This window comes from Monodelphis domestica, chromosome 7 (assembly GCF_027887165.1).
Source record: "Monodelphis domestica isolate mMonDom1 chromosome 7, mMonDom1.pri, whole genome shotgun sequence".
Taxonomy (NCBI): Eukaryota; Metazoa; Chordata; class Mammalia; order Didelphimorphia; family Didelphidae; genus Monodelphis; species Monodelphis domestica.
Window position 1 is genome coordinate 123,763,464 of NC_077233.1, and position 22,771 is coordinate 123,786,234.

General features: G+C 35.2%; 1 protein-coding gene across 11 annotated transcripts in view; it reads left to right on the forward strand.

Annotated features, from left to right (window-relative positions):
* Positions 1–217: 217 nt before the first annotated feature.
* Positions 218–22,771, forward strand: part of PTPRD (protein tyrosine phosphatase receptor type D) — a 590,847-nt gene continuing 568,293 nt past the window's right edge. For all 11 annotated transcript variants that reach the window (XM_056803979.1, XM_056803969.1, XM_056803973.1 and 8 more), the window contains exon 1: positions 218–344. The gene's annotated coding sequence lies outside the window, so the exon portion shown is untranslated. The remainder of the gene's footprint in view (positions 345–22,771) is intronic.

Consider the following 22,771-nt stretch of genomic DNA (forward strand, 5'->3'; position numbering starts at 1 on the left):
GTGGAGGGAGGGCGGGGGGACGCGCTCCTTTGGATGTCGGATTTCGGCTTTTTGGACTCACTCTCTGACTCTCTTACACTTCCCGGCTTTGGACTGGAAGAGCCGCACGAGGGCCAGGCAGCAGCTCGCACTGGGGCTCCTGCTGTGGCTGCTGCTGTGGCCGGACTGGATTAAATTGGCCGCCCGGAGACAGCAGCGGGAGGAGGAAAAGGGAGCGAAGAGGAGGTGGCGGGTGGCAGCGGCAGCAGCGGCAGCAAAGGAGGAGAGAGAGGAGGGAGGCATTGGTGGCGGCACAGCTGCTGCTGCTGCTGCTGTGGCGGTGGCTGGGGAGCAAACATGACCAGGTAATTCCCCGCAGCTGACCCTTCCCCTCCCCCCTCCCGGCCCCCACCACAGTCGACCCTTCTTTCTTGTTACTTCTGCTTTTCACCAGCCAGCCTGCTTCAGGCTTCTGTCCGCTGCCCAGGCAGCCTCTGCTCGCACCTCCCAAGCGGTGCAAGATGCATGTGTGTGAAGGGCGCCTGGCACTCCGGCACGGGCACGGGAGAGAGCGCACAGTTGTCTCTGCTTGGCCAGATGCTCCCTTGGACGCTGCTGCTGCTTCTTCCTTAGGTGTAAATAGATTTAGGAAAATAAGAGTGAAATGTGTGTATGTGTGTGTGTAAGAGAGAGAGAGAGACAGACAGACAGACAGACAGAGAGATTGAGAGATTGAGATTGTGTGGATGTATGTGTATGGGTATGGGTGCATGCCCCTCACCCTATGCTTCAGGGTGGGGAGTTGGAGTATTTGGGATTGTAGAGAGGGTAAAATAATCACTCTCCCCCTCCCCATTCTGCAACCGTGCGTTTAAAAAAAAAGTCAATGGTGATTATGTTTGAAGGAGGGCTGGTTATTGTGAGGGGGCGATTCTTTCTTTTCTCTGAACTAGTGGGGAGAAGGAGAAATAGCAGGAATCAAAGTCAAAGCGTCTGCCATGGAGGAGAGGAGGGGGTTGTTGTGGAGACCTTGCCACATTGGAATCAAAGATCTTAGTCCTCTTAAGGGAATTGGTTGTACACACATACACACACACACACACACACACACACACACACACACACACACACACACAGAGGAGTCCACACAGTCATTATAATGGCTATACATCAGAGGTGTAAAATGAATGTCTAGGAGTCTGACTTATTGTTAAAAAAAAAAAAAGTGAAAAATAACCCTCACCAAATCAGTAAAATCCCCGCTTTCCTGGGGAAGGGGGGTATGATAGCATTTATATATGTATGGCAAACTTGCTTTATCTCCCTTCAAGTTGCTTTTATTCTTTTATGAAGATTAAAGGCAAAAGCATTTGTCTTACTCTATTTTTTTAAATTTCCTTGAAAAAGAGGTGTGATCCTGGTTTTCATCTATCAAGTTTCCTATAATTCCAAACATTATAAATGATCTCTAAAGCTAGAGAATATAAAGTCATCACTTTTTTTCCCTTTCTCCTAGTACAGGAATTTCTAAATCGCTTGATGGTTTCTTTTAACATTGTTGTGATTTTTCTGCCCTTCTAGTTTCTCTTGGGCATGGCAGATTCCATTGTTGCTTAGCAGGGCACATAAGGTATTTCCCTTGCCTTCTCTTTCCTGTTAAAAGTTTTGTTTTGTTTTCTTATATGCCCAGAAGTCTCATTGACTTAACACAGAACTGAGCAAGGTTAAATCCTTTTTGGGGATTCTTTCAATTCCCTTCCAGTTCATGACAGTTTTTGCCATAGAGTTGTTTTGTGAACTTAAAGAGTTAAATCCCTTTAAGTTTTTTTTTTCTTTATATATCACCCCTGTAGTGCCTTAGTACTTGTGTGGAAAGTTGTGGCAATACACTGATACTTCTGACCTTGTTGTTCTGTCTCCAATTCATTATGTACACACCCATCACACAACTTGAGTGAAACCAGGTGACTCTAGGACTTTAAAACACCCAGTCTTTAGAACAAATAGTAGTTTGAAGAAAACATTGGTTCCTGATGATAGATAATATATATTTTTGCAAATATTATCATGCAAGTTGCAGATAGACCCTATTTTACTAAGTTAAGAGCAATGGTCTCAGTGTCCTATGGGGGGGATTGTTTTTTTTTTTCACAAAATATATTCTAAATTAACAAGAGCAATTGGAATCCTCCATACCTTTCCTCTCCTCTCATAATTATGTACTGTACTTTGCTTCTCAATAGAGCTAACACTATGACATTTCTTGAATTCACCCCCTAAGATTAGCTATTACTGTATTTTCTAGGTGTGAAATTGACAAGCTGGTCAGTTTCATAAAGCTGTCAAATTCTGTCCAGTAAAAAAATTGCTAAAAGCTGTAAATGTGCCTGCATGAAAATTTTCTTTTGTGAAGGAGAGAAAGCAAGGGGGGTGGCAGATTGAGGGGTGCTATTAATTGTAGACTTTTTCGAGGAGTATGCCTTCTAATTTTAGTTTTATCACTGTGCTGATGTGGAAAAAGAAATGTATGTTTCTTTAATCCAAGAAGTGGCATCCTGTTTATGTCTATAGTCATTAAATGCTGAAAACATCAACTAAGTAAAAGACAGCTCTCCTTAAGAAGCTCTAAGATATTCCTGGTGGTGTGTATTTCCTATTCTAAGATACCAGGAATGGCACTCTAAGAGGACAAGAGTACATAACTCTTAATGTTTCAGATTGGAATTTTTTATTTAAAATGTGTTTATGCTTTTTGCAATTAGCATATTACTTTTTAATGACATGAAGAGGTTTATGAATAAAAACCATTTTGACTATTACATAAGTCAAATATCAATTATGCCTGTGCCATAACTAAACGTGAAATAGTGAAATGCTTGGCACTTAATTGAATATGAAAAGCCACCGTGAGGGGAAAAACTGCAAAAAGTGTTAAATACAGTCAGTGAATGAAATTTGGTTCCAAGGTTGCTATCCATTTAAAGTCTGGAATATGTCAGGAACCAGAACTGAGAGTAGGGATCCCCCTTCATCTGCTGTTATGTTTGTTGAACCACTAGGGGCCTGTATAACTGTTCTTATACAGTAGACACCATTCCATGGCATATGCAAACTCTCATTAGAACATTTTTAAAATTCAGCTAGGCATTTAAAAAAAAGTTATTTACCTTCTTGTTACTGTTATAATTCTTTAGCTTGAGGAAAGTGATGGTCAAGTTGTTCAGCTGTTGTATATTAGGAAAATTTAACTATACAAATGGTGGGGGAAAAGGAGTATAGAAAGGGATGGATTTTTTTTTTTTGGTAAGAGAGCCAAAGTGTGTGTGCACAAATTCATATAGGAGTTCATTTCCTTGGATATAACACCTTTAAACAAATAGAAAAGATTGTAAAGCATAATTTCTTGATTAGGCTGATAATGCCTTATGCTATAATGCAAGTATAAGGTTAAACATAAGTGGAAACAAAAAATTTTTAAAGAAGATACAGACATAGATGGATGGTGTATTTGAACTAGCTTTGGAAGTACTGAATAAGTTTGCAAGTACGGAGAATTTGAGGCTATGCCTGAAGTTTAGTCAGCACTTATGGGACCCAGAGGGAAGATGTACCATGCATTTTTGAGTTTCAGTTTCACAAATTTAAAATCAACCAACCATGGCGATCTTGATAGACGTTAGGCAATTAGGTCAAGTATACTTACAGTGTTCCTTTGTTGATTTTCAGTTTTTCAAACTGACAAGACGGGCCATTTGTAAAAGAGTGCAGTTCAGGAATTTACATATTAGATTTCCGTCAAAATGAACCTGATTTATCAAGCCATTGGATAATTCTGTTTTAGAAGGGATTCTAAAGATAAATCAAAAATAACTAAGTTAAACAGATGGAAAGTATAGTTTCAGGACATATTTCCATTGAGTTGTGTGACTAAAAACATCTGACTTTTGTCATAGCATCTAGTTCTGAGTGATCAGAACAGTGCTCTGTCTTATTTTGGAGGGTATCTTCTACAATAACCATTTCCTTTAACATAGAAAATCTGTGATTTTAAAAAGAAACATATTTTGAAAATATTGAGATTTTAAAAACTCTAAGTGTCCTTCACTCTTTGGCACCTGTTTAAGTTTTGTGGGTTTTGAAGAACCAAAGAAATGATGAATGTTTATAGTTTCTGTTAGTCTATTTAATCACCAAAAATATGTCTTCAAGACTTGTATCAGAAAAAACACCCTGATGCAAAGAAATATGGAGTAATAAACTGAAAGAAAAGAATTTTCTGAATTTACATGATATTTTTAAGAGTCCTTTGTTTAAGATTTCTTATTGGACAGACATTTTAGGAAGAAGAAAGGGTTGCTTTTTTTTTCTTTCTTTACTGGGTATACATCAAATCTCTCATTAGTTTATGCAGTTTACTTTATATAGTTAATTCTAACAATGACTTTTTGTGGAAAAGGCTATTGAAGAATCACTTTATTAGATGCAATACAGAGGCCTGCAGCAAAATTGGTGTGTACAACAATTTCTTTATATATTGTCCATGATTGACCAGATTGGAACAGTTACTTTTCTTTAGGATCTACTTGATTTAAAGATCTTCTATAGCATGTTGACTGAGAAAAATCTGATGATGAAGGAAAATATTGCTGGGAAGTGCTTTGCTTGAAAAATTCCATCCTCCAAAGAGTCACTTGTTGTTTAAGCTTCTGTAGATTTCTCACACCAGGGTACATCTTACCCAGGACAAGTTCATTGGGAAATGTGTTTTCCTTACACATAATCTCATTTACTTCTAAATAGTGATTGGTTTGAGAGCACGTCTACTTCGCGTTTGATTTTAAGATTTAAAATTTTAATAATTTAAAAAATCTACTATTGTAGATTTTAACACAGCATTTATATATATAGTGGGTCAAATAATCTAAATATTAAATGTTTTATTTTTAAATTAAATTTTGTTTCATTTTTCTGCAATTGATATCTTTAATTCTCTTTTTTGCCTCTTCATTCTTATCACAAATAAAATCACACACAAATTAGCTATTCCCCTTGGGTTAAAGAAAAAGAAACTCTGAGATTTTAAATAGCATATACATTAAGACTTCAGCAATTAGGGGAACTTAAATATTAGCACCCCAAAAGAATGGTGCTAGACTGTTCAATTAACAAGCTAGAATAGTTAGAACAAAGGATCTTTCATAACAATAGACAATTCACATTGCTTGTTTCTTATTGAATAATCACCATTTATATATAACTTGTATGTGTGTGTATATATAATAGAAATATGATTTCAAATATTCTCTAGCCTCAACATTTTATATAGAAAATACCATTTTCGTTTCCTTTACTTTCATAAGATAGATAGTATATCTCAAATGGCTGCCACTGTCCAGGGTATAATATTTCTTGTCAATATCATTGAAATACTACCTGCATTGCTTAATTCCTCCTCCCACCCACTCTGAAAGGCTTGAATTTTTTTCTGTTTTATGAAGTTTAAAAAAAAATGGAAGTGATCAGCTTGCTGACATTTAGGACCAGAAGAATGCCAATTAATAGAACTACTCAATTACGCTATACCTTTAGAACCTTATGGCCTGGAAAGAACACAAAAGGAAATCTCCCTTTGATTTACAACTGTTTTGCCAAAATGATTTTCCTATATTCTAGTTTTTTAAAGACCACTTAGCAACACACTCAAAAGGATGGCAGCTGGGAAATCCAAATTGGATAACTTCTTCCCTGACCTGTTAGGTCAAGTAGGTTAGACAGACCTAAATGAGAAAATAGTGGGACTTGTCCCACAAATGGAGCAAGTGATGTTTTCCTTTGCAAACGTCTGCTATTTTGCTTTGGATTTCAGTCACCCCATTTGGCGCCATCCCATTTTGTGGGCTTCAGTCTGAAGCTAGGCTTTCTCTGTTAGTTGTTTGAATTCATTGACTGGAAATACACCTTACATTCTGCTTTTTCTTTGACATTCTGATTACAGTGTCAGAAGCTTTGTGACCTTTGTAATACAGTTGTTTACTAAGTTTGAACACAGTAACTTGCCTATTTCATAAGGTTGATTGAATTTAGAAATTCCTTATTGTCTTTTTTAACTACCCTGGAGCTATATTCTTTAATGTTGAATTAGTTTAAACAAATTGATATTTGTGCATTGCATCCAGGAAATAACACTTGTATTTTTTTTAACTTACAGAAAGGAATTTTTAAAATATGTGAAATGACAAATATACTCATTGATCTACCAGTTTGAAGTCCATATTATCCTACATGACCTTTTGAGTTTTGGGAAAATAGGCATGTATTAATAGATTAGTTTAACACTAATAAATATCCATAAAGTACCTATAGAGGTGTCTAGCTCTCTGAGCCAGGTATAATAGTCTATTGAAGCTAACCTAAAGATTTGCAAATATATGGAATAATTTTATTTCCCTTATCCTCCATTTTGTATCCATCTTTTCATTTGAGTGAATTGCTAACTGTCCTCTACACTTAAGTCTTACCATCTCCAGGAAACTTTCCTTTCCTACCTCTAGCCTTCGGCTAATCCTTCAGTGTACATAGATCAGGCCTCTTGAATCTACTCTTGAAAATTAATTATGATTTGTACACATTTACATAGATTCTATGTTTATCTTTTTTGCACTCTCAAATTAAATTTTAAAAACCTTCCTAAAAATGGGGACTGTGCCTTTTCTTAAATGTATACTTGCCTGGCCCTATTGTCAGTTTTCTTACTGAACTACTAGAAAATGAAAGCATATTTGTTATGGACTTTTTACCTCCACATACGCTGCTTTTGTCCTATTAAAAGACCAATTAAGGTCAGTTTTTATGTTTACCTATTTAGATATATTTTTTAAATGTAGAAATTACTGTTAGTTTGGATAGTTTGCTCAGTTTTTTTCCCTCTGTTTAACAATGTGATCATCATATAGCATTACTTTTTAAAAGTATGTATTTAAAATATATATTGCAGTTGGTTTTATATGGAATGTGAAAATTGATTATTTTCTGGGGAAAAAACCCAAGCTCTTTAGAATGTTGATTATGTTTAATTCTGACCTATAATTTGGCAAAAAGTTTTTAGGAAAGCAGTCAAGTAAAACCCAGAACTAAAAGTAGGACTTTTTGAGGGGATTGGGGAGAAAGGAAGGGTGGGAATCATACTGTATCTTAGAAAGCTGCTTAGCACGTTGTCCAATGCAGCTGTCCTTCCCTGAAAGATTAGGTTTCAAAAGCAATGATGGATGTTGGATGCCTGGAGCCAGTTGTGAGGTTTGCTCTGAGGTCAACAGTACTGATGGAGGATAGGAATTTACTGCCTTCTGTCTCTATGTAAGATCAACCAATATAATTTCAAAGGAAAAAAAATGAGAATGGACACATAGAATGCTGAGATAATGTTCCAACATAGGTCTAAAACATTTGTTTTAGATGTCTAAAATAAACCCCCCTCCTTCACCTCAAATGAATTAGTGTATATTGGTTATACATTTATATATATATATATATATATGTATATATATATGTATATATATATATCTTACTTTATAAGCAATCTCTTTGAAAAATAAACTATTTAAATTTTAAAGACTTATGTGAGGAATGAGGTCTATAAATTCATATTGCTAAGGGGAGACAATTGATAAGTATTTATTGACTACCTTATGCATTCCTTGCATTGTGTTAAGGACTGGAGATATGAGGAAAAGATTAAAAAAAAGAAGTCCCTGGCCTCACAGAGATTACATTTTAGCTGGGAAGGCAACATATTAATGTATACACAAAAAGCATACAAAGCAGATATATGATGACCTTGGAGAGGAAAGGACTAATACCTGCTAAGTCCAAAAGTTAGTGCCATCTTGAAGAAATCCAGGTACTCTAGGGAATGGAAGTAACAAGTTAGAATATTCCCTGTGTGGGGGAGTGCCATACAAAGGTATGCAGATGAAAGGGTGCTATTTGTGAAAAATAGCAGGTAATCCAGTATGGCTGGACTTCAAAGCAATGAATAAGAAAGCTGAGAATATAGGGCCAATTTGTGAAGAACTTTATATGTTAGGAATTAAGAGAAAATCATATTTGATCATTGGGTTGCTAGGTAATGTAGTGGTTAGACTACCAAGCTTGAAGTCAGGAAGATGTATCTTCCTGGGTTCAAACCTGGCTTTGTGACCTTGGACAAGTCAGTGTTTGCTTCTGTTTTCTCATCTTTTTTTCTCATTTGTAAAATGGCCTGGGGAAAGAAATGGCAGACTACTCCAATATATTTGCCATGAAAAATCAGAATGAGGTCTTGAAGAGTCAGATGACAAAACAACAACACATATTCGATCACGAAAGTAATAGGGACACTGGAGTTTCTTGAATAGAGAGCTGATATGGTCAGACCTGTAGTTTTGGAAAATCCCTCTGAGAATTTTGAGGAGGATATATCAGAGAGGGGAGAGACTTGAAACAAGAGCGACCAATGCTGAGGCTATTGCAGTAGTTCAAGGGAAAGGTATTGAGGACCTGAACTAGTATGGTAGTTTAGTAGGGAGAGAGAAGGGAATTTTTTAAGTGAGAGATATTAGAGATAGGTAAGTTTTTTTTTTCAGAAATGATTGAATATATGAAGTGAGGAAGAGTGATAAGCTGAAGATAATAATAGTGTTGCAATAGGTCTTTTATTTTTAGTGCATCTTTCTAAAACATTTGATCAAATGGAAGAAAATAAATAATAGAGCACTGGGATACCCCTAAAATATTAAATCCACTTGGCACTTAAAGTGACACAAATGATTTCTTGACTCAGGCTAGAAAGGATTAAGTTATAGACTGGGGGCAAAAATCACAGAAGAACCTCCTATAAATTATACCTCATATCTGTAAATGACTTTTTTAATGCCATCTTTGACCTACTCTATCTTTGGGAACATCTGGTGACAGATGAATGTATTGTATGTACTTTAAGTGTTTAATTTCTGGAATTCTCTGATAACTCTAAGGAAAAAGGAAAAAGTAAAGGTCCAAACCTCCTAAATTTTCTTGGAATTTGCAAACATTATACTTAAAAATGTTTTTTCTCCCTTGGAATCATTCAATAAACTATACCTGCTGATATGGAGCTTTGAATCTAATTCTGGTGCTGTGTTTCTGACCTAGGGTTAGAGCTGGAAGTGGCTTCCTAAGAGGAGCTGGGCCAGCCTCCTGCCTTTAGGTCAGGCAGAAGAATAACTAAACCACCCAGAACAAATAGTTTCCTAATTTCTTCTTAAATATCTCAAGGGATGAAGACTCCGAAGGCTAGCTCAGTACTCTAGATATACCTGCTTGCTATGCAGCAAATTTTATTGACAGTTTCAGGTCACAGTCAAACATCTTTATAGATGAAACAGAAACCAGAGCCCAGAAGGGCACAGCGCCTCTGAAAAACTCAGATACTCTACAGTGGTCATCATCCAGAGACATAAGGGTAGATTATAGGATAATGCTAAACGGAGAGGCAGGGCCACAAGTGAACAAATCCAAGTCAACAAGTATTTAGCTAGGTGTTACAGTAGATAGAGCTTGGGACATCGAGGCAAAAAACCTGAGTTCAAATATGACCGTATACACTTACTAGCTGTATGATCCTGAACAGGTCACTTAATCTCTATCTATCTCAGTTTCCTCAACTACAAAAAGGAGACCATAATAACAATATCACCTTATCTCACAGGGTTGTGGTGAGAATCAAATGAAATATTTGTTAAGTGTTTAGCATATAATAGGAGCTTAATAAATGCTTATTCCCATTCCTATCCTTCCCCAAACACAATATTTCAAGCATTGTATTAAGTGCTGAAAAAAGGGGAGAAAACCCTAACTAATGCTCTTAGGGAACTCCCATTGCACTGTAGGAGGACAAGATACAAACAATCATGTACAAATAAAATACATATATCTTGGGATATCATGACAGAGGAAAGAGTACATGAAGGGGTAAGATAAAGTTTTAAGGAGACAAGAAATATAGGAAGGGGCTGTCATTACAAGGACCTTAAAAGCCAAATGGAAGATTTTTAATTTTTATTACTGAGGAAGCCAGTGGGGTTTTATGAATCAGGAAAGGCTGGAGGTGACTTTCAAAGATCTGCTTGCTATCTGAATGGAAAGAAATGGAATGGGAAGAAACTTGATTTAGGAATAGCAACCAAGAATTAAGGTTGGGGTGGTACTCCATTCGAATCCAAAGGTTCACTTGTCTTTCAGAATCAGGTGCAATGGTCAGAGGTATTAAAGGGAATAGTTAAATGGTTAAATGTCCATTTCCTGAAGTTCCCAGGATATATATATACACAAACACTCCTGTATTTGTTATATATTTTATATTTTTCAAGTAAATATATACATTTCCTTGAAACAGTAGAATAGAAAATCAGATGAGCTCTAATTTTCTTTCCATCTCTAAAAGTCCATCATATCTTTCTTTACCAAGAACTTGAGTTGTACTGTCACCATGAGAGTGGAAGTTGTTAAATGCAAATGCCTTTATATAGAAAAAGTCTGAAATCTGAGGCACACTGTTTCACAGCTGCCCAACAGGTAAGGAATCAGAAGCATTTTGATAAAGAGGAATACATATCCAGCAGGGATATCTGAAGAGCAGCGGTCCATCAAAGCAAGGGAATTATGCCAAGTGACTGATATGCATTCTATTTGTTGGCAGCTTGCCTAAATAATTTTAGCTAGAAAACTTTCATCAATTAAAGCAAGACATTTCAAATACTATATGTTTTCTATTTACCAATTAATTTCATTATCAATAACAGATGGGTAATTTGATTTTTTTGCATTTTAACCTATTTTATAAGAGTATAGCTTTTCTAAACTGATCATATGCATCAGTGGTCTATTTCTGATTAATCACAGTTTTACAAATAGCAAAGTACATGTTGCTAGGTTTGTTTGATGACTTGGAAAATTATTTTGTACTTGACATAAGGAACCCTGAAGATTTTCATCAGAGATAGCAGCATAATATAATGTCAATTCAGGACATTTTTATGGCATTTATACCTTAAACTTAGGTTTTATTCTATTAGTTTTCTAAGACATCTTTCCACACACACATACTATATACTTCTCTATGGTTATAAACCACAGTGCCTACTTTCTTATATCATGCTATTGTTCATAGACTGGAAACTCCTAGCCTTGTGAGGCAGAATAATCTAGGGGAAAGAGAACTTACTGGTTTTGAAATTAAAAGGAGTGAGTTTGAGTTCATGGTCTCCCTCCAATAATTGTAACCTTAGGTGTATGTGTTGATTTCTCTATCCCTCCGTTTCTTAACAAATAAAATTAGAACTGTGATCTCTAAGACCCCTTCTTGTTCTAAATTGTATAATTTAAGAAATTTACCAATTTGTGCACCTGTGACAAACTCCTTAGAATCCATTTTCTCATCTATAGAAATTAGAAATATTCGTTCTTGACTTTATTTTTATAATTAGCCTTCAAAAATGCTCTTGGTTAGGGCTGCTTATGAACTAATCAGTTGATAATTATTTCCATTTTTTTACCCAAATCCAGTTTCTACATGTGAAACTGTTGACTACACTTACTTGAATTATTATATGATGGAATGCCCATAGACTTTTTAAAAAAGAAAATTAGTACTAAAGGGTATATCTATCTAAGAAGGATTTTAAAAAATTTGTTACTTAGATTCCATTTCCCAATGGGTTATAGTATCAAATTATTTTAAATGTTCAAAATAAATCTGATTTTCCTTCTGCGAGTTCTTTTTTGTTTTATGAATGTTTCACATAACTGCTATTGGTGGAATCAGCAAACATGAACAGAACAATTGGAGGATGTTTTATTAATAGCAGTGAAGATGAGGATACTTTCTCTGAGAAGCCTCTAAGTCACTGGGGTGGTGATGTAAACCTTGAAGATTATAAAAGATAATTATAGGTTTATCAGTTTATGGAATTTTAGAGAGAGAAGGGACCCTAGAGATCCTTCAGTCCAAAGGTTCTTAACATTTTGTTTATTTGTTTCATGGATCCTTTTTGACATTCTGCTGAAGCCCATGGACCAGTTGTAAGAACAGCGTTTTAAAAAGCATTTAAAAATAGATGGGATTATAAAGGGATGCAAAAATTATATTGAAATATTATCAAAAAGGACTAAAAAATTTCAGGCTAACACTCCAACCCACACTCCGTATTAAGGCCTGGAAAGATGAAATGAATTGCCTAAGACCACACAGCTACTTGGCAGTTGAACTGATCATTAGAATTCAAGTCTGCTGGCTCTCAAGCAAGCACTTGATTATTCAATAATGCCTTCCACCTACCCCTTTTTTTCTACTTATTAGGACTGACTTCAGCTTAGCTGAAGAAAAACTTAAGTATACTTTGTGCATCTTTTCATGTGCTCAGAAACAAGTCAAGTCTGTCCATGGTAGGCTTTCCTAGTTGTGGTTGTTTGAGGACTCAGGGTCCTCAGTGACCTAAAAAGCTTGCATAAAAAAGAATTCATTTGTTTTAGTTTTAAGAGGGCTCTTTAAGGCTGCCAAATAGCAGTAGATTCCTTAGAGGTTATATATCATTTTATCTATTGTTATTCATGTGGACCCCTTAACTGAGACTATGGATAGCTAACAAAATAAACCTCACGGTTGGCATTTTACCTCTTCAATGGTAACAGCCATTGCAAAGAACTGGAGAAATTGTCCAATGAGGAATAATGGAATAACTATGGATCAAAAATTATTTGAAAGATAGTGTGTCTGTTAGGCTTATTAGGTCTTGTATTCAAGTTCAGCCGCCGATGTTGTCTCTAGCCTTGGGGAAAAAATAATAATATTGATAGATTTCAGTCCTTGCTTTGTTTTAGATAGAACCACAGGTTGGCATGAAGACAAACGTTTGTTCAATACTGGCTGATCAGGGAATGGTCGTGCCCTGATAGTAATATGTGTAAAGGTACAATCTGGGAATCATTCTATAGCCAAACCTCTGGTGTGGTAGTAGCCTGATAGGAATGCCACGAGATATTAAAAACTATGATTTCAGAGCCAATCGACTTTGCTGTTCATCGGAGTAATGTGTCGTCTTGGATGGAGTACCAGACTTAATAGTCAGGAGGATGGGGGTTCCTAGCCCGCTTCAGTTTCTCTTAGCTCTGTGGCCTTGGACAAATCATTTAGCCTCTTTTGGGAGCCATTTTCCATATCTGCAAAATGGAAATGATGATAGTTCGCTTTTAATAATGTTCAGATCAAATATAAAATTCTCTGTTTGGCATTAAGAGCTTTTCATCACTTGGCTCTTTTCTACCTCTCCAGTATTCTTATGTTTTATTCTTTTCTATCAAATCTGCTTCCCTAAATATTCGTAAGTATAATTAGCTGTCTCCCATGCTTAGAACTTTCTTCCTTCTCACCTCTACCTTCTGACTCCCCTAGTTGCCCAAAGTTCTCAGCTAAAATCCCATTTTCTCCAAGAAGTCTTTCCTTATACCCCTTAATGCTACTACCTTCCCTCTATCATTATCTCCAATTTCTCCTGTGTGGGTGTTTTGCACATCTAACAGATGTGTATAGGCATACACATATGTACACATATGCATACACATATATGTATATGTGTGTACATATATATTTCATCATCTTCCCCCTCTCCACATATATCTCACAGTGGTTTGCATGTTGCTTTCTCCCATACATTGTGAGTTCAGTTCCTTGAGAACAGAGGCATTTCTTCCTCTTTTTTAAACATATTCTGTACTTAGCTAAGTGCATGTCACATACTAAACACTTAAAATGTCTCCTTGATGGACTGACTAACTAATTGACTTGCCAGAGTATAGAGAAGCTAAGAAATAAACTAATAACTAAGAAATAAACTACCTCTTGAATGAAGGACTTAAAAAAAAAGCAAGCTTAAAGAGCAATGGTTCTTAACTTGAGGTCCATTGACTTTAAGAGGTCTATAAATTTGAATGGGAAAAAAATTACATCAATTTCAATGTAATTAGTTTTATTTGTAATCTTGTGCATTTTATTTTATGCATATAAGAGCATTCTTCCAACAAGTGGGCCAGTAGGTTTCACCAGCATGCAAAAGGTGTCTTTGGGGCTGCTGGCTTTACATCTGAGTGCTGTAAAGATTTGAGAGCCTCGGTTTTTCTCCCTAAAGTTGATCCTGACTTGTAAAACATGAATTTCCAACAAATTCCATTAGTTTCTTATTTTATAATTCCCATATTTCTAGTGTGTTTTAAATTTTTGTAGTATGTACTCCTCTTGAGGGCTTGGAATATTTAATTTGTCTTTTCTCCCCAGGGCCTAGCACAGTCTCTTGCAGAAGCTCTCAATAATTGGTTATTGATTGATTTGGTTAAATTAAAATATTCTATAGTATTCTTGGTCACAGACTAAGATTTCTAAAATCTTTGGAAAGCTGTACTCATGTCAAGTTGCTCAATCCATTCCATTCCTTGAATGTTCAGTAAATAAGGAATCATAATAGAGGAAAGTTATAATCTTTAATTTCTTCTCCAGGACTAGCAATTAACACAACAGTTATTTGATTTCATGCCATTTTCTGTGATCTAGCATATAAAATGGTGTTAGATTAGGATTTGGCCGTTATTAAATTGTATGCTGCACTATCTTTAAAGACTATTTGGTATAGAGGGCAAATTATGCTGTACAGATGGCTAATTTCAGTGAGAAACTTTTTAGAATGTGTATCATTGTGTGAAATTTTGAGTGATAAGTTTTATTTCAAAGAATTTTTATGACCTAGCAGCTGCTTTTAAAAGACATACATCCAAATATTTCTTGAATCATCAGTCCCTTAGTGATTGATGCTAATATTAAAAATGTATATACTAAAGTAGAAGTAATAAAAATGTGATTATGTTTTGTTGAAAAATCGAATAAAGGCCCATGTTTTTATGTCTAATTAAGTAAGTTCCTTTGAAATAATCCATTTATTCTGAGAATGACAGACACGTAACAATTCAATAGGACTGCATTTGTCAAAAACTATGTTCTGTCCTTTACAGCAAGCTCTTGAGAAAAATAAAAGTGTATGACCACAAACACATAAAAATGCTGTCAATAACAACTGGGAAATATAATTGTAAAGGCATTTGGAAACAAAACCTCTTTATTTTTCTTTTGAATATTTAGCAGGCTTTGAAAGATACCACATCAAAAATAGTTTACATTGCCATAGCTAGCATTCAGGACTGAATACTTTGATGAGCAAGGTTAGGAAAATGTCAGATTACACAAATTTTTCCTAATCCACTGGCCTAGAAGTTTACACAGCCCCTACTTATTTTAGTGAACCTGCAAGTGCATGCACAAATATATATATATATATATATATATGTATATATATATATGTAAATATATATAAATACATATATTTCCTTGAATATTTGTTTTTATATACATATGTGTATATACTTAAATGCAAACACACACATATATACATATACATACATATATATATTTCAAAGAAATATTAGTGTATATACACAGTGTATATTAAAGAATCTATCAGGGTGAATAATCTTTCCAGTATATAACACAAGTCTAATTTCTTATGAAAATGTCTTCCTAAATTGCTGTGACAGAAAACAATTCCTTCACACATAACCTATTGTTACCCCTGCTGAGACCCTGTAAACTGAGTCTGGTCTCTTGGCAACAGAAAAAAAACAACTGAGTAACCAAGGAACATTCTGGAAGCTTTCTCAGCTTGTTTGGGTCTGCCAGAGCTCCCTTTTTCTGACATGCTCTATGAGGATTGTGGGTCACCTCCATGATATAAAAAAAAGTTAGAATAGGTTTTTAGTGAAAGAAATTTATGATGTATTTGTTTTAGAGCTATTGAAATCCTTCTGAAAGAAAATCAAAATCTAGCTCAAATGCTTCCTTTTATTTATGAGAAAACTGAAAGGCTGATAAGTTAGGCAACCTGTCCAGGGCAACCCAGGCAGTTACTAGTAAAGCTAGAATTAAAATGGTGGCTTCCTTAATCCCCTTCTGTTACTATTTCTCCTCTACCACCCTGTTTGATTGAAAATTGTATTTTTGATTGAGTCTGGTAGTGGACCACTTTCTTAGATGACAGCTTTGAAGTCCTTGTGAATGGCTCTAGATCCTTCCTAGGTCCCCCATCTAACTTTTTTAAACATGTAAGCTACTAAGGGAGAACAGTTTGGTAGAGGTGTAAAAAATGTTCTGTTTCTTCTTATGAAAAGAAAACGTTCAAGAGCAATCTTTATTTTTTTTTTGGCTAAGACATCATTCTTGCCTGTTCTTGTTATCATTAAGACTTAAGGGAGTGGGGAGGGAACAACCTTCTTCATGAAATATCTGTATATATAACACATGCATGTATATCTTTTTACACACATGTATATATCTCATGTGAGGTATTTATACACATATAAATTACTCACACTTGTAGGAACAACTTTTATGTGGGCTTTCTATCTAAGTAGGAACAAATGTGTTTTCTGTGCATTAGGAGGATTATTTAAGGCAAAGAAGAATGTTTAAAGTCTCTCTATTGGATCTGTGATCTCACTGATGAGAAACAGCTATATGATATAGTGGATAGAATACTGGACTTGAAATCAAACATACCTGAATTCAAATATGACCTATACACTAGCTAGCTCTTTTATTCTGCATAAATCACTTAACTTTCCCATTCCTCAATTTCTTCATCTATAAAGTGAGGATAATAATAGCACCTAGCATTCTTCCCCCAAATAAAATTAGATTATATTTAAGGCATTTTGTCAGCCTTAAAGTGTTATTTAAATAAGGATGATGATTATGATGATGTTTATGATGGACTATATACCTCCATCCTTGCAAACCTCAACTCATCCATTCCTTGTCATTCATTAATCCTTCATAAAAAAGGTTTACCCATTTTACTAGATGCTTGCCTCCTAAGTTTTCTAATATTTTTAAAATTTTGTTGAATTCATTGACTAATTTATTATATCATGATTGTAATGTGACACTTTTCTAAGCATGTATATATTTGATAATTTTATTGCATATTATTTGTATAGTAATGATAAAATTTGGTAAGGGACAATCAACTAAAATGTGGAACTCTTCTTTCATATATATATATATATATTATATATTTTTTTAATTTTTGGCAGAGAAACTACCTCAATACCTTCCTTTTGTCTTAGATGTCTTGCTTGTCTTGCTTGCTACAATATTCTCAGAAATCAAGCAAACATAGAGTTAATGATCCTCAGTGAGGGTAGAGATAGTGGGAGGAAACTATCTGCTTCTAAAGACTGTTATACACTTTAAGGAAATCTTGATACAGGTTATTTGCTTCTCAGCTTTGGCACAGACTTTGCAAGTAAGGGCTGGAATGTCCTCCCAGAAGGTGTAAGAGTAGGTGCTTTTATTTTTAAGGCTGATATTAGTTGCTTTCTGTTTTTAAAACAAAAAAAAAAAGGTTTCACCAGAATATTTAGGAAATGATGGAGTTAGAAATGTCCATACAACTGTTGTGGAAAGACTGAAATCAAGAAAGAGACTTAGAGTTTTGTGCATTTTCTAATGTACAAGTAGCCATCTGATCTTGGGAAGTCATGTTGCCTCTTTGAATTCCATCTGGTGCCATCTCTTCATATTTATTAAATATCTATCTATACAGGGTGGTGTAGGTTAAACTATAGAACAATGAGATAGTCCCTGCTCTCAAGAAACTTGTCTTTTAGAATAAAGGAGTGTGTAACATGCAAAAACTAAATATGATGTAAAGCAGTAAGGAGAAAGGAAATGCCATTGGATATTGGGCTTCAAGTTTCTTTTTGTGGAAAAAGATAAGCGGTCCTAAGTGTTTTTGGTATTGAATATAAAAAATCAATAGTTAGTACCACCCTCCATGAGCTTTTGTTTGTATGGGTTATATCTACTGATATTGAGTGTTACTAGAAATTAAAATGTCTTAATATCATTGTGAAAATTTTTGACCTTGTGGACCCCCTTGAAAGAGATTTAGGAAGTCCCTGGATTATACTTTGAGAATCACCATATAAAGACTCTCTAAGGTTGCTTCCAACATAAAAACATGATGTTTTGGGATGTTTGGAAATAAACCAAAATTTTCTTTCTTTTCCCTTCTCCCTTGTTGATCACAGAATAAATAAGCCATCCTTGGGTGTTACTTTTTGTTCAGTTGGATCCTTCCCTAAGTGGGCTTCTTCACTGAAGTTATATACTTACTGCACTTTCAGTGAAACAAGAGTTAGAAAAACACAGAAACTTCTTTTATATAGACCTTAAAATAAATATTCTTAAGTTATTTCACCTCCCTGCCATATCACATGGCTAAAATATCTTATATAATGATAGTCACTGATTTTGATAATGAGATCAGTACTTGCAATCACAAATTTTAAAGCATGATTACTGGGGGGGAGCTGGGTGGCCCAATGGATTGAGAGTCAAACCTAGCAATGGGAGGTCCTAGGTTGAAATCTGTAAACTTCAGACACTTCCTAGTTGTATGACCCTGGGCAAGTCACTTAGCCCCACCATTGCCTATCTCTTGCCACTCTTCTTCCTTGGAACCAATACACAGTATTGATTCTAAGACAGAAGGTAAGAATTTAAAAAAATTAAAAAATAAAAGACTGATTACTGATAATAGACAACTGTAATATTGATGATTTTGTGCTTATTAATATAACAAAGTTTTATTAGAAGGTTATTAATTTTCTTTTAATGTGATTTTTAAATATTAGTCAATTCTTAAGTAGTATTTTTATGGTAGTCATAATGGAAACAACATAAATTAATGGCAGTATAGATTTTGACGTGACATTTTAATTCTCAAGGAAACATAAGTTTTGACTCTAGATTGAGGGTTAGAGAGTCTTAATTTTTAAGGTCTAGTTCTGCCATTAATTAAATGTCTGCTCTTAGGCTAGTTACTTACCTCTTGGGCCTCAGTTTTCTCTTCTGCAAAATTAGGAGGCTGAATGAGATTGTCTTCATAGTTCCCTCAACCAATAAATATGATCCCCTCCCAGGTAAAATATTTATGACAAAAGATAATGTTTTTTCCAGAAATTAGAGACCCTATTATTTTGTGTTGTGCCATAATACTCGTAGCTCTATACCATCCTTTTCTGTCTTTTCTGTCATAGATGTGTGAGATAGGAATATAAGTATTATTACCCATATTTTATACAGAAGGAAACTGAGACTATGAAAATGAAGTGGTTTGTCTAATATCACTCAAGTAAACGTAAAAGCCAAGATTCAAACTCGAGTATCCATGCTTTCTTCATTTTCTGCATTCCTGTGTGTGTGTGTGTGTGTGTGTGTGTGTGTGTGTGTGTGTGTGTGTAACTCACATTGGCATTTTGCAGTACTTCCAGAACAATTTCATTTCCAATAAAATCTTCCTTTCATCCCTTTCCCCCCAACCCATCTAGAAAAAACCCTGGACTTAATGATTTCTAGAAGGGATAGGATCTCTTCTTGCAGTAGCAGCAGTGTCCACACTTGGGAATTCCTTAATTATATTTAAAGACAAACTATACAGCAGATTCTGGGAGTACTTCCCTTTAAAGGTTCTTACAATTACTTTATAAACTCAACTTTTTTTTTATATTGATGTGCACACCATATTTTAGGGTGGCTAGGTAGCACAGTAGATAGAGTACCTGGCCTGGAGTTAGGAAGACTCATCTTTGTAAATTTAGATCTGACCTCAGATACTTGCTATCTGTGTGATCCTAGGCAAGTCACTTAACTTTATTCCTTTCAGTTTTCTGATCTGTAAGATGGCTAGAGAAGAAAATGGCAAACCACTCCTTTATCTCTTCTAAGAAAATCCCAAAAGGGAATACAAAGAGAATTGGACATGACTGAAACAACTAAACAACAACAAATGCACCATAAGTGATAATCCAGAAGTATGATGATAGGATTTCATTAACTGAACATCTAATTCTCTATAAGTACACTAGACTAAATTGATCAGGGTGAGATTTTGGACATTGTTTCATGCTTTCCACCTTGGTGAAGTAAAAGAGTTAGGGTGTATGTGTGACTTGCTAACTTTTTTATGTAATGAAGAATATTGTATCAATTTGTTATAAAAGTTGTTTCAGTTTTCTGAAAGAATATCTGGAAGTTTGGAAGCCTACTGAGCCTTCTATTACTCTTGCTGATTTTACTATATATTGTAATGGTACAGTCTGGATCACATATATTCTTTATCAGCTCAGATGTTCATTTGTGGATAGACTAATCTCGAATTCTCTTGGGTTTTTCTTGATTTTTCTTGTATTAAGGTAGTTTTCTCTTTCTTAATGTGTTTATAGAGATAAAGAAGTCTCTGTGTGATACTGGAATTAATGCCATGAGTTTGACAATGTCCTGCCTGGTATTGATGATGAGAATCAGATGTTCTTGTCTGCAAATGATACTTTGATGTTTGCATCAAGGTGTATGCTAGTATCTCCTCAAAGTGATTCATTTATTGAAAAATCACTCAACAGTCTATATGAGAAAAATTAACTGGATACATATTATGGTAAACCAGACTTCCACATGCAACTAGATAAGCTATTCATTTAATTAGAATATAAGTATGTTCTCTAGGGCATTTATATTTGGAATCAAGAATATACTCATATACTTATTAGCTCTGTCATTTAGAGCCAATCAGCTAACTTTTCTGTGGCTCACTTTCCAAACCTGTAAAATGAGAGAGGTATTTGAAGGTCTTTAAGTTCCCTTCAACCTCTAAATCTGTGGTTCTAGGATTCTTGCACATGCATGCTGATGGACAGAGATTTGGGTCTAAAACTTAATAGGAGTAGTCTGGATTGGATTTGGGAAATTACACGGTGCTTCTGGGCAGGAAAAAAATAAATAAGTCTAAATGTTCTCTAAGCCATGCTATATGACTGTACTTCTTGGAACATTACAGAGTTGTGGGTGACTCAGTACATTTGAGAGCTGTGTGATAGACCCAAGAAAGCTGCATAATATTTACAAGAAGTGGTATAAAGGATAATGTCATTGGGGGAATATCTGATCAGTAAGAAAGATGATATGTGATGAAAGAGAAAACATTTGGCGATCCCACATGTATGGTTCTGATGTCCACAAAAGAAAAAAAGACCTAGAGGAAGATATTTGGCATGTTTGGAACTCCTCTAGAAAACCTGTGGTAGAACATGAGTGAGAATCACATAGTATGAAAGGACATTGATGGATTCTAGCATTCATGGTTCCAAGGAGTACTCTTAATGAGAACATGGATCCATTAAAGTTGAAATGGATAATTATGGAGGGAGGTTTGTTAAACAAAGTTATCTCTGTAATCACATCTGTATGATCCTAACATGGTGGAAAACACATAAGGAAAGTATTCTTTTTGGTGTCAAGTGCTAAATTATTTTGCAAGATGCAGAAGAAAAGATACAAACGAATATGATGTTGCAGCTAATGTGTAATTAATTCCAAAAAGATAAAAACTTCTCAAAAGGTAATAAGTCACTTTCACAGATTTAGCTACCCAAAATATTTCAGTTGAACATCTTTTGTATAAAACACTATTCAATGATGTTGAGAGAGATATGCATTTATTTAAAGCATAGTCTTGGTTATCTCCTGCATGGAGATGAAATAAAGCCACAAATAACCTTGGTGTAAAATGTTCCATGATAAAGCAGCAAAATAGTACTGGCTTTGGAATCTGGAAGAACTGAATTCAAGTTCTACCTCTGACAAAGACTAGCTTTGTAAGCATGAGCTAAGTAGTTAAAATCTTAGTGCCCTGGGCTAATCAGCAGAGAGAGAGAGAGAAAGACAGAGGCAGAGACAGACAGACAGACAGACAGACATACCCTTGCCCCCCAAAAGGGAGTAGTGTATTTAATGAAATGCAAAATAATGCTTGGTGAGGTCTGAGTAGAAAAGTTGTTTAAGACCTGAGGAATCAGGTAGGTTTTCCTGGAGGAAATTACATTTGACTTGAGTTAGAAAATGGTCAAAAATTCAAGAGGTAAAAAAGGGTGCAGGTGGGGAGTGGAGGACATTGAAGAAATAGGAAACAGCCTGAAGAGGGACAGGGAGGTAGGAGATTCAGTCATACATATATTATGTGCTAGAATTAACAAGCCCAAAAACCCCAAACCCAACAATCTGTGATAGTGACCTAACATTGATTGCTATTTATTGCAGTCTAGGGGACCAGGGAAGGCTTGATGTAGAAAGTGACACTTTAGTTGAGCTTTGAGGGAAGCCAGGGAATTGACAAGGTAGGAGATCTTTCCAGGGAATAGACAGACCTATCCTAAAGGAATATCCCTTTGGCAGCTTAAGTGGAAGATGGATTGGAAAGGAGAGGAACTGGAAGCAAATAAGCCAATTAGAAGGCAATCACAATTAGGAGACTTTGACCCCTGTGGAGATGCAGCTTGGCAACTGCTCTTGCAGGTATTGCAACAGCTACTGAAAACCCAGGAAAGAAAGTTAGCACTTTCAAATGGTTTAATATTAAGAACTTGTATGTTTGACTTTAAAGAAATGGTATCAATATTTCTTTGCATTGCTACAGAACTTCCAGGACTATGGGAGCTTTCCATCTAAATTGAAGCTGAAACCACATATATTTTTATATAGGTACATATATATTGTATATCTAAATATAAAAATACATATATAAAATATATGTACACATAGATAAAAATATTTATCTATATA